Below are 15,353 nucleotides of genomic sequence, written 5' to 3'. Positions count from 1 at the left end.
CACTGGGCGCTGAGGAGAGAAATAGCAGTGGGGTATTTGTAGTGAGGTCCCCAGAAGGATGGAGAGGCTACAGGCTGTCTCCTTCAGCTCATCTCCTTCATACCAAGCACTCACAAAGGCTTCCTTCCTCTTGCCCCATCTCATTTCAGACCACAGCAGTGCCACCTGTGCCGAAAGAAAACATTGTAGGGAGGAGAGGGTAGCAGACTGTTAGAAGCTGGTTTTGCAACATGCAGACTTGTGAATACCCAACTGCATTTTGTTAGGGTCTGGCGGCCTTATAGCATTAATTAAAAGGAGGGAGACAGGACCTGCACCAGGACAAGCACGCAAAAGGTGTTTGTGGAGTGGGCCGATGTTATACAGCATGTGTCAGCAAAGGGAAGGAAACAGCAAACTGTCAGCCCTCCCCAGCACTGCTGGATGCAGGCACAGACTCAGCCTTGGCAGCTGCAAGCACTTGCCTGTGCTCATCTGTGGTTGTGTTCCTGTGTGGGATGGTATAGAGATGTTAGGCTATCAAGGGATTATGTATTAGCAAGCATTTGCCCTGAAACATGCTTGTGCTCCTGCAGAAACATATGCTGGCAGAGCAAGAAACAAACCCCAAGAAATGCAGCTCCCTCTGGCCATGTGATGGAGCACGGGGCCGGCTCCTGAGGGGCTCTCCCTGGTGCTGGAGGCTCTCCCTGGGCAGAGCACCCCTGTGCATGCCATCAGCATGGCAAGGAGGAGCTGGAGCAGGGGTCCCTGTGGATGAGCCTGTTCAGATGGCAGGCACGGTGCCAGCTGATGCCTCCAAACAAGGGGGTCCCAGCAAGGCGAACCCAGTCTGTGAGGTCAGGTGAAACGCAAAAACCCAGCTGTTTCCCTCCAGGAAGGAGGTTTCTTCACTGTCTGCCCCAGGCTGATCCTAAGCAAGCCCAATATTTGCCAGTGAGGAGTAAATGAGGAAAAAGAACTTGGTCCCTGGCATCTGCCTCCTCTCCCAGGTACCAGTGCCGTGCCGCAGCCACCCACCATTTCAGGGTCCCGACAGGGAGGGGGTGCTGCTATAGGGATATATTCTGCTCCCACATGCTGCTCCAAACAGCGCTGCAGCTGATTTCCCCTCAGTGATTCCCACCTGCTGTCCCCTGGTGTTCAGGGACAGGGGCTGCTTCATCTGCGTGGGACTTCTTCATCCCTAGCACTGACAATCCTCTGATACTGCTTGGGTTTCGTTCCTGTTGCTGTTGTTTTCAAACTAATCAGAGCCCTGGTGTTGTTTCTCATATCAAAAGCTCCCAGTCAATCTGATTTTCAGAAAACATAGCGTGTCTGGGGAGAAACCTGTAAAATATGGAGCACGCTCTCCATTTGCATCCAAATGTTGAAAAACCTCGTTGCTCCTCTATGATACATCATATCAGCGCTACTCCTGCCATGAAATATTCATGGCCATTTATTATGATGTGCTTTATTATCCCTGTAAAACTCTCCAGTGATCAGTGTCTCTGTTTGCCCAGCCTCCAGCCTGGATCGGTGCTCCTGTCCCTCCCTCGGTGCCAGCAGGGGCTGAATTCATCCCGTCCCCATCAGCACTGAGGCCGGTCCCGCTGCGCGCCGGGGGCTCGGGGCATCCCGGGCTGCTTCCCTCCCTGTGGCATCAGGAGGGAGACCAGGACACGCTCTGCCTGCAGTAAGTTGAAGGAAAGGAATGAAATTAAAACCAAGATTGACATCCCGAGCCCAGGGTGACAGGACACGGAGCAGGGAATTAAATGGTTTTACAGCTCCCGCCTGCGTTGGGCTGGCAGCGGGGAGGGCAGCAGGTCTCGCTACCCCTGCACCCACCATGCAATGCTAAAAAAATAAAAAATAAAGGGAAACGTTCCATCAGGACAGTTCTCAAATGTTTTATGGCAACTGCTAGACTCATTTTATCATGACCTACTAGGTGCTTTTCAAATGGGTGTCTCTCCATTTCCTCCCACGCCCCTCCAGGGTCTGGTGCCGGGAGAGCAGCCCTGAATTGCTCACACCCACCAAGCTGCTCCCAGCAATAAAGCAGAGGCAAAGGCTGAACCCAGAGGGAAAGTAGGAGAAAGGCAGGGACAGTTTCTGGAGCAGATGCAGTTTCTGATTCAGAGCAGTCCTTTATAGCAGGACACTTTATAAGAGTCCCATTCTGCAAACCTTTTATTCTTCCTGCAAGAGCTTGCTAGACCTGCCTTTTACGTGCAGAGGGGAGTAAAAAAGATCTACGAGGACGCTGAGAGTTCTGCTTTCATAGAGGCTGCAAAGCTGAATCTCAGTGGGGTGACCTTGATACAACCTCTTGCTTCAAACACAGCAAACAGTTCTGCGTCGAACAAACTGCTGCAGGAGGACTCGGGCTCCTCGCTTGCCAACGTCCTGGCACTGCTTTTCCCCAGAGCAGCGCCTTCCAAAAGCAAACTGCATCAGCCTCAGAAAAATAAATAAATCTACTTTCCACATCATTTCATCTTCTGATAACAGTAATGAACTCAGTCCAAGGCATTACTGGGAATTAATGACTGGCTGCCTCCTGACTCACCAGCTCTTCCCATGCTCGCATAAATTCCGAGGAGCCGTTATGAACCACGCATCAAAGAGGAAGCCAAAAATAAAGCAATTGTGCAAAGCCCTGGGATAGATACACAACATGCCAGTCCCACCTGGAAGCTTAGAGATGGGCTCCGAGAGGCACGTGCTCGCTCTGCCCACATGGGGACGGGACCCCAGCAGCAGCTGCAGGGCAGCTGGGGCTCCCATGCGACACACATCCAAGCTGCGACACTTTTCCAAAATAAGTTGAAAGCAGCAGACATCACCCTTAGAGAACTGCTCCTCTGGATAATTAAACTCACATTGCATGCTTTGCCTTTAACCTTTCTTTGTGGCCAACTCTCCAGTTTCACTGCGCTGTTGTCTAAGAGATTAAAGAGCCTCCCAGAAGCTCCCCCTGGATGTGGGTACTTCTGGACCATTATCACATCACCTCTGACCTTCTCTTAATAAACTAAAAGAAGATGCCTCATTACTGAAATTAAGCTTTGCAGCTCGTACCTGCTTGGCAATTAGAAAGCTGGGTACCTCCTGCACGCAAGGTCACTCGGACTTGTCCTTCCACCTCACACTGCTCTCTGCGGGGAGAAGAAGGGTTAAAAAAATTGACAAATGCTTGTTTAAATATCTAGATTTCTTGCTCTCCCAGTTGCAAATGTAAATTTGGATGTCACTAGCTCCAGTAATTAGATTTAATGAGTAAAGAGCATTCAGAGATTATGCAATACATGAAGTTCTCCATCAGAAAGGACAGATTAGATTTGCTGCACTTTTTGAAAAAAATATGAATTATTGTCATCATCTGTGTGTTGAACATGCCTATCCTGGCTGCTTGTCTCAAGAAAATTAACAAAATTAATATGTCATTTTGTTACCATTTTTTAAGCACAGTCCATGTGCAGGTTTTTATGTACCGGCGCATTCAGCTGGCTGAAGAGGCCGGCAGAGGTAAGGCTGATAATAGAATACATTTTAATTTGGAAAAAAATACAGCTGTTACATTAAACCAAAAGTCTGAGCAGATCCACTCCAGCCCACAGCCGCATTCATTTACTGTTGGGGCTCACTTCTGCTGGAGTCACACATCCAAACTACTCAGGCTCCAAGGACAATCACTGTAAAATACAGCCCAGTGCGGGAAAGAGACTTGTCTCATGATAGATTATCCCCAGGCGGAACTAGCACGACGCTCCAGGTGCTTGAGAAGACAAGCCCTGAAAAACAATCCTGCACTACAAACGCGTCCTTCTTCTCCGCCAGGCACCGGTCCTGCCCTTGGGACCCTTGGGGCAGAGTGGGACACCTGGGGGGCAGGGACAGCAGTCATCCCGCGTTGGGAGCCAGGCCACAGATGCTGCAGAGGCATCTCTCGCTAGCCCAGTAGCTGTGTCCCTCCAGGTCTTTAATTAAGGCAGCTTGGGCTTCCCAAGCGGTAGGGTGTGAAAGCAGCACCTCGTAAAAACGTCCCAGCCCCAATAACACTTCTAAATCAGCTTCTTGGGACGCAGCCGTAACAAGCCACATGGAGAAGCCACAGCAGCAAGGGGAAAGTTTTACTGGCTCTTAATTACGAGGTTTGGCACAAGTGTCTGCAGCTGGTGCTCTGGAAAACAGCGAGGAGGAGTGCTCCAGCACCGTGCCGCCGCCTGCGGCTGCTCCCCACGCCCCTGCACCTTCCCCACGGCAGACCTGGAAGGAAGGGCAGAGGGCCCAGGTCCCCAGGAATTTGGGTGGTACAGACGTGCACCCACCTCTGGGGCAGACGGGCTCTGTTACACCACAGAGCACACATCTGAGGCTCTGTGCACCCTCACACAGCTATGCGTGTTGGCACGGCTAGGGCTGCACACTACAGAGATGGGGACCAGAGGTGTCCCTGAGAAGCTGGATGAAACCCGTCCCAGCACACAGCCATCCTGCTCTGCCTTGTTCCCTCCAGAAACTCACTCCCTCATACCCAGGGTAACACATGGGCGCAGACACTGCAACACCAGCATCCCGTTGTTAGCTCTCCAAAGACCCACAAGCCAGCAGCGTCGGCTTTTTCTCTTTAGCAGATCTCTGATATTTTCCTGGTGGTGACCTGTGTATAATTAACTGAAACCTCCTGACATGCCAGCTTCTCCCAGGTTCCTCGCTGAGACCCTCTGAGAAAGGCCCCGCAGGTCAGCAGACTAAAAGCTGCTGATGTGAACAAGTCCCCAGACGGCGAACCTCACGATTAAGAGCTCTTTAACCCAGCTGAATCCCTGCCTGCAGGATCAAAGGCTGCAGCTGGAAGGCTGGATGCGTTCAGAAAGACATGGTTAATTGTGAGAGCAATTAGCCTCTGCGAGAATTCACCAAGTACGTGACGATTCTCTGTGCCTGGAAGTGTTTAATCCTCAGAGGAGATCCTTCCGAAAGATACGTCTGTGTTCAGCCGGGGTGGAAGGGCCTGATGCTGAAACGGCCCACTTTGTGCAAGAAGCCAGAAGAGATGAACAAAATGGTCCTTTGAGGTGGAAAATCTCTAAAATCTATGAAACTATTAATAGAGTGAGACATTTCCAGTGGGTTTGACAGCTAGATGACAAATCTGTGTTAAATTCCACAGGATCCAAAGAAACTCTACTCGGCCTCATTTTCTGATATCCTCCAAGGGCTTTCCCAATGGGGATTTTAGTTTTCTATTTTTTAGCCTCAAAATGTTTTTTCTGAACTGGAAAACTTCTGCAGCTCCACTCCGCTTACCTCCCTCTGCTCCTCCATCTTCTCCTGTGTCCCGGCAAATATGTGGGTGACCCCCCGGAGAGGTGGCAGCAAGGAGCTGTGGCAGTCCTTCCTTCCTATGGCATGGTCCTCCCAGGAGTTCACCTTGGCCACTCTTTCATCTCTGATTTTATTTTGTTCTTGTGGATGTCACAGAGGAAAGCCCCAGGAGCTCTGTTGTGCTGCCCACCAGCTGTGGAGCCACCCACCGCGTCAGCCCCTCTGCGTTTCCCCTTGCAGGTGGTGTTGCCCACCCCAGCCACCAACAGACCTGTGCTGCTCACCTCTGTGGTTTCTGCAAGCCACCATCACACCTCAACGTCCAGATCAGTCAAATCTGACTGGAGAAGGAGGTCTGAAGGACATCAACCTCCCACCTGTGTGATGAACATGGGTGGCTGGGCAGAGGGAGGAGAGACCCCACCTTGCACTTTTCCCACCTCAGAGCCAGGGCACAACCACATTCGCAGACACTGGAGAATCCCCCTGGCTTGCACATGTTCTGCTGCTCCCAGAGTAGCTTGGTTTAGCATCCCTTTTAACTCTGCCGTGCAGCTTTATCCTCCCAAATTCAGCGGGGGGCTGCAGCTCTCGGTGTCTGCTGCTGGGGCTGTGCTTCTCACGCTGCCTGCTCCTTCATCCGCCTCGAACAGTACAAGCAGTCGTGAGGCACGGTACATGATGCAAATGATTAAGAATTAATAACTGCTTCTTAGACCAATCATTTCAGCCAAGACTACTGAGAGTTTATTATTTTATATGTATGTTTTGAGCAAGATGACAGGTAATTGAAAATGTAGTATTACTCCCAGTTGTTCATCATCTTCAGTGAACTTACACACACACCCCCAAACATAAAAAACTCATTTCAGAATGCTGCATCCTCCCCTCGCCTTGCTTTGCCGTGCTTGCTTAGCAGGGAAATTCTTCAGGGAAGTCTGACTTACAAGTTTGTGCTGTGCCAAGATAACAGCCAAAAGGCGTAACAGGAACGAGCCTGACAATGCCTTGTTTGCTGGCAAGGAGATTGCACTCGTGTGCGATCACACCTGCTCTTCAGCACGAGGGGAAAGCAAAAACAAACCAAACACCATCCCTGTATGAACAGGTATAACCGTAAGTATACGAGCACTAGAAACGAGAGTACGCCTGAAGCATGGTGAGGCTGGCAGGGCCGTGCAGAGAAGAATGAGCTGTGGGTAAGTGAGAGAGGTGCCAGCCGCTGGCTGGGAAAAGGAAACCACAGAGCAAACACTCGGAGGGACCCCTCAGAGGTTAGTGGGGTGCTGCGGGTCTGCGGGGGGCCACAGATCAGGAGGCAGGGGTCTTCCCTGTGGGTATTTCTTCAGTGGGAAGCAGCAACTGAAAATGGAAGAAATGAGTGAAAAGCTGGGCAGGTCCACCAATAGTAATAACAACAACAACAATAATAAAGTTTAGGATGTGGAAAGTAAAAGCAGACAGACTCTGAATTCTGGTAGGACTTCCTGACGGGCGTGAAAACAGTACCCTGCACTATGGAAACCTGCTCCCTTATGAGGCTGCCAGGCCTTCAGAAAGCAAAGAGGTTAACAAAATAGAGGCAGGAGAGATTAAAAGGTTTTCTGTGCTTTTGCATCATTTAAATGTGTGCAGGGGACTGCATTCTTCCAGAAGTCCCACTTGGCAGAAGGAAAATAAAAACCATTTGGAGGATTTAACCCAGCAGTCCCCAATTTAATGCATATTTATAATGTGAAGTTTGTATAAGGCTGTAGAAAGCTTGGGGAAAAAAAATACAAACAGCAACCAATTTACTGGAAGAGGAGTAATTGGCAGAAGGATCCCAGGCTTGTTTTCCCTGGACATGCCTTTTGAAGATCTCACTCTTCCTCCTCACAAAAGGGACTTCCCCTCGTGATCACCCTCCGTGCCCAATTCAACGCGTCACACGGCGGGCAATGATGGCAAGGGGCTCTCTGCGGCACAGGGCAGGATTTCAAAAGCGTGCTGGCAAGGAAGATGCAATCTGGTGCCTGAGGACTGGCAAAATCTGAGAAATCTCCAAGCAGCTTCAGGGCTCCATGTTCTCAGACGGGTCTGACCACTGCCTGGGAGAGCAATCAGCACCTGCAGTTCTCTGTTCCCAGCCATCCTCGTGATGCTCCAAAGCCTTTGGAGAAGAGGACCTCTGCTAGTCCTAGGGTTTTTCCCAGTGCCTTCTCTGTGCAGATAGTCACGACCCAGAGGGGACTGTCAGTCCCCATCTCTTCCTACCAGCACTTGCAGATGGCAAAGCACGGAGCTGCCAGGCAGAAGCTTGCCTTGCCTACTAGCCAAGCCAGTGGTGCTGCCTCCTGAAACCTTGCCTTCCTCCTGCAGGAGATGTGTTTTTTTGGAGTTTCTCTCCTTTATTTCATCAGTTCCTGCCCCAGTGAAGAGCAGAGAGGAGAGCTGAGCACCAAGACACAGTGGTCCAGGAATGAGAAAACCACACACACACACACAGCTCCCTGCATGCTCAGACTGCAGCTGAGATGCTGGTTGTTCCTTGCTAACACATTGTCCCCTCTTGCCACTTGATTTCCTCACCCTGATAGCCCCTGCAAGATGTCCAGGGCCCAGGTGTGTGGTTCCCAGACCCTAGAAAGTGCAAACACCCTTCCTTTCCTCTCTTTTCCACTTGTACCTCCTTCTCATGGCTCCTACATGGCACTGAGCAAACCAGGAGTCTGCAGGAGGGGCCAGGCTGCAGCTGGTACAAATCAAAGCAGCATCCCTGATTCAGAGTGACCGAGCATCTGATACGAATCCTCCCACATCAGCGACACATTCCTGGGGACTCCAGGCCCTGCAGAGGAGGAGGCTGCTCAGAAGGACCCTACTGTCCCATTCGATCTCTCAGCCCTCTCCGTGCGACGCGCGCCCCAGAGCCCCAGCGGCAGCCAGCCTTGCCCACCGCTCCCAGCCACCTTGAGGACAGGGTCTGATCGGGCAGAGGGAGAGGCAGAGGTGGCACCCTGCCCTGGCAGAAGCACGGCACCCTGTCCCAAAGGCAGCAAGAGATCTGGGACCAAAGGAGCCTGGAGAAAACCATGGTGAAGGCTGCGTCCCTCCACCCATAGCTGTGCTCTTTCTTGTCCATCTGCCCGTCTGCTCTCCCCCTGGGCCATCAGCTGTGAGCAGCCAGTGCTGAGCTTGCAGGAAAAACATGTGAAATCTCAGGTGTGCTAAGTGACACCCGTAACCCAGGGCTTTCCCCAGCAGGTCCTCCTTGTCCTTCTCCTCCTGCAGGAACAAGGGGGGTGGTGGAGGTCAGGCCTTTCAAGCCAGAGGGCGGTAAATCCATGTAGCACTCACTCCATTGTCCAAAGATTCATGGCTTTGTTCTCTGAAGGTCAGCTCCGTTTGTTCTAGTCAATTAAGGATAATCTATGGCTTCTCCCTCTGCTCCCTCCCTGTCCGTATGCTCCTTGTCAGCAGGAGACCATTGGTCACAGGAAAGCCGGAGGTGCTCAGAGTCCCAGAGAGCCACAGCGGGAGGAGCAGGGGGAGGCAGATAGCTTTTCATCTCACGAGGGACTCCTGGGGACCCCAGAAAGGCTGGGGGCTGGTGGAGAGGAAAATCCCATGATGTAAATGCCCAGGAACCATCTGCAGCCCAGGAACAGAAGAGGGATCAGGAACCAGGGCACGTTCTCCATCCACGTTTTCCACGGCACAAGGAGAAGGTGGAAGAGTTCCTTTCCTCCCAGGCCCTGGTTGTCCTTGCTTCCTTTGTTAGCCGGCTTTGTTTGTCTGCTTTGTTTCTGAGCAGCCCTTGGGGCTGTGTTTTGGAGAGAGGGTTTCATCAGGCAAAAGTAAGGTACAAAGATGAGTTAATGAGAACGATTATTCAGTGACAGCTGCTGCCGCTCACCTCCTAACAAGTGTAAGGCACAGCCTGGCAAAAACAAGGCTTTCTCTGATGATTATGTGCAGGGGGATTAACTTAGGAAAGTTTGCTTAAGACCTGCAGTGATCTTATTGAAAATCTCGTCAATGAGCAGACAACTACAGGGGAAAAAATACCTTGTTTGGAGTGCAGCTGCTGGGAGCAGAGAGCCTGAGGCTGGGCTCGAGGCAGACCGGAGATGCGCGGTCCTTGTGCTGCCGTCCCTGGTTTGCACACCCTCATCCCCAGCACACCCCCACTGAAGGCAATGGCCCACCTGGGGCTCAGCAAGGCAGAGTCCATTTCCAGAAGCATTTTCTCCCCCGACTGCTGCAGCTCACAGATCAAACCCTCCGTCTCACACCCAAACCTCCCGTGCCACGAGCTCCCGCGATGAACACCGGCTGTTCCTCACCGCAGACAGTCTCCTCGATGACTACAGTCAGCTCCTCTAATGATTATAGATGTGTTCATACCCGAGAACTACTCTTCATCAGCTTCTCCACACAGGCATGAAATGCCCAAGCCTGGCACATAGCGCCTGCCATTTAGCGTCCCCATCAAGCCACAGGGGAACCAAATGGACTGGAAAACTGGCCCAGGATCCACACTTTCCTTCCAAACTGGCACCCCCTGAACACGGGACTCCTCTTCTCCTCCTGCTTTCCCCTCCAGCCCCCTGCCCAAGCTGGGCAAGCAGCAGTGCTTGGCATGGGTGCCTCTACCTGTGCAGCCAAGGCGCTGTGCACGGAGCAGGATCTGGTCCCCGCGGTCTCTGCCCTGGCAGCCCCGGTGCCAGCCTCAGCTCTGGCCGGACCCAGCGTGTCAGCCCATCAGACAGATGGCGAGCAAGCCCTGCTCCATCTCCCGGGGCTGTTTGGCCACTACAGAGAGCTGCCCTGGCCAAGCCGAGTTTGGCTGGCAGGTGTCTGTGCCCCAGACAGAAACGTTCTGGCAGGATGGGGAGGGAGAGGCCGTGAGCCGAGTGGATGAGACCGCGGTCCCCATCCAGGCCAGGGAGGAAGGCTTCCCCCCCACAGCTCTGGGCCTTCCTCACCTGGACACACCAACCCCAGTGCCCAGCAGCTCTTCCCTCTCTGGCTCCCATCCCTGCTGCATTTCAGGCATCGGTGACCCCACGCTCGCCACCAGCGCTGGCCCTGCTCCCTGGGCAGCATCCCCAAAATAACAGCCACAGCTCTCTGTGTTCTCCCCACTGTTCCCTCTGTGAAGCCCTCCTGCTTGATTCAGGCTTGTTCCACCTCCCCTGCTGACCCCTCAGCTCCGGGGTCATTAGCAGCCAGTGCTAATCAGCTCCTGCCACCGTCCCTTCCTCCTAATGCTCGCACGGCAGCTGCTCCGTGTCAGCCCCATCAGCAACGCTGATTTTCCAAAGCTGGCTCTTAGGGGCCTGCAGGGGTCTTAGGGCCACCTCTAAACACTGGTCTCTGCAAACCACCATCAGACTCTTCCCTTACACAAACCTGGAATACATCCTCGGCCATAAAACCCCCATACTCGTCCATGTTGCTCTGCTTCCCGGAGAAAGGCAGGAGCAGGATTACCGTCCTCTCAGGGGATGGGGAAACCACTGTGGGCTCCTGCACAAAGCCCAACCCAACCTTTATCAGCCCGCATTGAGGGCCAGAGGTCTGCAGAAATCAATGCTCTTAAAATGAAATAAGAAGCCTTGACAAACTTTATTTGCCGTCTCCGCTCACAGGCAATTAGAGGAGTAGAACACAAGGTCTGGTTTTATGTGATGTTTTTTTTTCCCTTTCTTTCTTTTTGCAGTTTGTAGCTCTTGTAGCACAGAGATGCGTCTTGCATGATAACTATATACAGGAAGAACCCTCACAGCACAAGAAGTCCAATCAATACCACCGGGCAGCTGGAGCCAAAAACATGACAGAAACGAGCTGGGAATTGGAAGAAAGTATCAGATACCATTCAAACCCCCAGGGAGCGATGAAGGGCCAAAGCGTGCCCTGCCCGGCTGAGCAGCCCCAGCGTGATGGGACTTGTGAGATCGGTGCCTGGGAGAGGAGAACTCGTGGCCACCAGGCACCACGTTGTGGGGGAGCGATGGGCAACAGCAGGGGGAATCGCCTGGGCACTGCATTGCTCCTGCAGAGTTTGTGCTGTCACTGGAGAAACGAGAGGAAGGGAGATGCCAGGTGATGGAGGGCGAGAGCAGAAACTGCAGGTGGAAACGGGGGCAATCTCGGGGGGATGGGGGTGGTGGGAGCCAGGGAGCTGGGGAGGCCCCCGCCGCCGCAGACAGAGCCGGGCGCTGTGTGGGTGATGGCAGCAGCCCGCCCCAACAAGGAGATGGGAAGGATTTATGAGCACAGCTATAATGAAAGCCAGTTATCCGTGACCATCTTAAATCTTGTCAGAGGGAGGATGAGAGGGGCCATCTCCGGTGTGCAGGCGGGAAGATTTAACGCTGTTGTTCTGCAGCATGGGCACGGAACAAGCCCCCCGCACAGGCTGCTGCTCGCGCTCCCGGAGCTGCTCGGGGCCGAGCAATGGGTGCTGAGCTCCAGCCCAGCTCCCACAGCCCTCACTAACTGCGGCATTGCCAGCCTGTGCTGCTGCTCATCCCGGCCACGGGAAGGAGAAAAGCTCTTGTCCCTGCCCTGCCCTGCAGCCAGCTCCCCTCGGCAGCACGAGGGGCATGAAGCAGCTGCCCCCCTGGCATCACGCACACAGCAGGAGCAAAGCCAGCACCAGGGGGCTCGCTCCCTGCACGGACCATCCCCGCTGCCCCAGTCCTTGCAGCTCCACCAGCTCCAGCCAGGGGTTGGTGTTTCAGCCGGGGGCACCAGGGCACAAGGGGACAGGGGAAGAGCAGCAGGGACAGCGCAGCCTCCGTGTGCCCAGCGTCCAGCTGCAGGAGCTGCCCGCGTCCCCCTCTGCCTAGCAGCCGAGCTGCGCTCTCCCGGCAGGGAAGGAAATCAGGTAAGCCATGTCTACGAGCACATATGGAGGGGCTGGGACGCTGCCCAAGCTTCAGCTCAAAAAAAAAGTGCACATCTTATGGTATAAATATTTTGGTTTGCCTCCTCCTCTCCAGCCCACAAGCTCCAGCACAGAAACCACAACAGCAGCCCTCAGCGCAGCCGTCTTGGCACTCGCTTCCCTCCGATCCCCACAGCCACCAACGTCTGCCGTGACAAAAGCCTGTGCAGTCTCACCTGGGTGTGTGCTATCACCCCAGCCCCGTGAGTGACCCCTTGCTGCAGAGGTGCTCCTGGCAGCATGGACGGCTGGGGGGCACCTCCTGGCCCCAGGCAGGTGCTGCTTGCCCTAAGGACCACGGCAATTTGCAGAGTCAGGGCCACGGAGATGGCAGGCTGCCTTGCAGCTCACGGAGCTCTTTGGCTCTTTTCATCCCCTCCTGAGCAGAAAAGAGCCGGGCCCTCTCCCTTTCCTGTTAGGATGGGAGCTGTCTTCATTAACAATCAGAGCATCTGCGGCTGTGTCCTGCCCTGGCTGAAGGTGACGAGGCACCAGATGCCACCTCCCAGCAATTGCTCCTCTGTGCCAGCCACAAAAGTTTCTGTAAAGGCTCAGGGAGGCGGGATAGGAATTTGGTGGTTTGGGAATATACTGATTTGATTCAGATGGCAAGGAGAGGACTTCCCGCAGGGGCTTTCTCCACTGATTCCTCGTGGAACAAGAGAAAGAGAAGGAGCATCTCTAATTAAATATATATATATATATATATTAAAAGCAATTTTTCACCAGCTTAATGGTTTTTTATTCTTGAGCCGGCAGGGGAATGAGTTGAGCTTTGTTGTGAATGCGCCCAGGCGGTGCCTCCCTCCCTGTACAGCCCAAAGCCACACACCCAGTGCACAACCTGAGCTGGGCTCTGCACTTACCTGGGCAAACATTTGTTTTGTGCTCTAATAGCAAGGCAGATGCGCTACTCCCCTGTGTAAACATCCACTCTCCAGACATAAGCACTTCCGAGCTGTGCAGCACTCCTCTGTTCAAACAGCCGCTTTCGAGGTGAAATCTGCTGCATTCTCCTGTGGCAACAGAGCCTGCCTGGGGCCGTCCCGGTCTCCTCTAGCCCACCTGTTTTCTTGGACGGGAGCACTCCAAGGGCGGCTGTTTATCCGTGCAAACACATCCTCTGCACGGGCATCCTGTGGGGTGCTCTGCTCCTTGCACCCTCTCAGCATACGGGGCTGCAAAACAGGAGGAGGAAGAAAAGGACAGTGAGCAGCATGGATATAAAATAATAATAATAAAAAAGTTAAAATACATACTGGGTATATATTTTTATATATGCAACAGATTGCAGAGGCGGCATCGCACAAGGTCCCAGCTGCAGTTGTTTTGCCCTGGAAAACTTTTTGCCCATGGCTTTTGCCCCCGTTTAAGGTCTATGGCAGGACCCGGGATGGGCAGCGTGAGTCGTTCAGCCTCCCCTGGGTGCTCGTTTGGACTGCTGAGGTGTTCTGTGGCTGCCTGCAAGGGGCTGGGGCAGGATTCGTGTTCCTGTTGAGATGTACATTCACAGAATACTGAATGAGCCCCCCAAAAGTATCAGCACTGGGAAGGAGAAGGCTCCTACACCTGCTATAGCACCTAGCCCACCCCGTGCCACAGGATGGGGCCACTGCTCTCTCTGTACACGTAGGGAAACTGAGGCAGGAAAGGTGACATGAATTGCCCAAGGTCACTCACCGTGGTGGCTCAGCCAGAGGGCTTCCTGAACTAAGGAGGGATAACGAGCAGAGACGGGCTGCTGGAGGCAGTACAGAACAGAGCTCGCTTAGCCTAGATGAAGCAAACTGGCAGTGATGTGATTTTTTTTTCTCTATAAATACATCTGGAGGGTAAACATCAGGGAGGGGAAAAAAGCTATTTAGGCTGAAGGACAATAGTGGCATAGGAAAACATCCATATTAATGTTTAAAGGAGCAAAAGAGCAGGTTATGGAGAGAAGGAAGGGAGGGACGCATGGCCTGAAGTAAGGGCAGAGGAGATGCAGGCTGTGCCCGCCGCATCCTGCCTGAGGGGACCCCACCAAGCTGGGGTCCACGCGATCCCCACGGGACAAGGTTACTTGGGAAGGCAAAGTTAGGCAGTCTTCAGCACCAGGTGGGCGGGAGGAAGGGGTGGCTGCTGTCCTGCTCCCCAGGAAAGTGCCTGGTCCCACACGGCTGATCCCTCCTGTCCCTGTCCCCCCAGGCCTCCCAGACGCACTGGCAGGCTCTGCAGAGAGCCAGGAGACCCCAGAGCCACGCAGGGACCCCACGATTTCACCCACCAGCACGGCAGCACCAGCGGATCCCTCGCGCCCTGCTACCTGCTTGGCTCAGAGCACGGAGCCAGACATTGCTTCCTCCCAGGAGCGAGCTGGGATTTCCATAACTGTCAAAAACAAGCCTTTGTTATTAGCCCTGTGAATTATTTATCCTATCATAATTAATGCAGGACTGTTAGCGACCGTGGCAGAGCTCCTTGGCTCGCCTGCCTGCAAACACCGCTCCACTTCTGCTTACCGTTTCAGCATTAAATATGCATCAGGACTGATGAACGGCTCCGGATCGCCGTGAGCCCGCCGGACAAAGTGCCCCGAGCACAGACACCTCCCTGGGGAAGGGCCACGCCGGGGGCATTTCCAGGCAGGGCAGGCTCACCCCCGGCATGCCCCCAGCTCCAGGTGGGGACACCTTCCAGCCCCCCTGCGCTGCCCCGGGTGCATGAAGAGGGAGCTGGAGTTCAGTTCCCTTCAGTGGTTTCGTGGGGTTTAAACCAATGCCCGGAGAGAAGGAGGGAGATGGGGAGGGAGTGTATCACCTAATTAACGAGAGGAAATGAATAGCTGCTCTGGAGCTGCTGAGCTCTTTCGCTCCTCTGCCACACCAGCCCTTAGGAAAAGAGATGAAGCAATACCAGAGCACGAGGCTGCCTCAGACTCGGATGTTTCCTTTAGGTACAGAGCCATGCTCAAAAATATCTGGGGAGCAGGATCCCATGCGGACAGGCATTATAGGATGCCTCCAGGACTCCCTGCCAAGCTCACCAGCCATTAGATTGGTGACAAACAACCAAATCCAGCCAATTCCAGGCTTGGTGCAATAAATGCCTGAAT

At 53.6% G+C, this 15,353-nt stretch overlaps 1 long non-coding RNA gene across 2 annotated transcripts; it reads right to left on the bottom strand.

Moving 5' to 3' along the window:
- Positions 1–833: 833 nt before the first annotated feature.
- Positions 834–15,340, bottom strand: LOC118165709. 2 transcript variants are annotated; one of them, XR_004750187.1, is made up of 4 exons: positions 14,761–15,340; positions 13,126–13,437; positions 3,073–3,149; positions 834–1,676 (listed from the first exon to the last, which is right to left on the bottom strand). It is a non-coding gene; the product is annotated as an uncharacterized LOC118165709 (long non-coding RNA). The 2 variants fall into 2 exon arrangements; XR_004750188.1 differs by lacking the exons at positions 13,126–13,437; positions 14,761–15,340 and adding an exon at positions 12,436–12,539.
- Between the last annotated feature and the right edge of the window lie 13 nt (positions 15,341–15,353).

The sequence above is a fragment of the Oxyura jamaicensis genome, chromosome 4 (assembly GCF_011077185.1).
Source record: "Oxyura jamaicensis isolate SHBP4307 breed ruddy duck chromosome 4, BPBGC_Ojam_1.0, whole genome shotgun sequence".
Taxonomy (NCBI): Eukaryota; Metazoa; Chordata; class Aves; order Anseriformes; family Anatidae; genus Oxyura; species Oxyura jamaicensis.
This window is presented reverse-complemented; position numbering and strand designations above follow the sequence as displayed.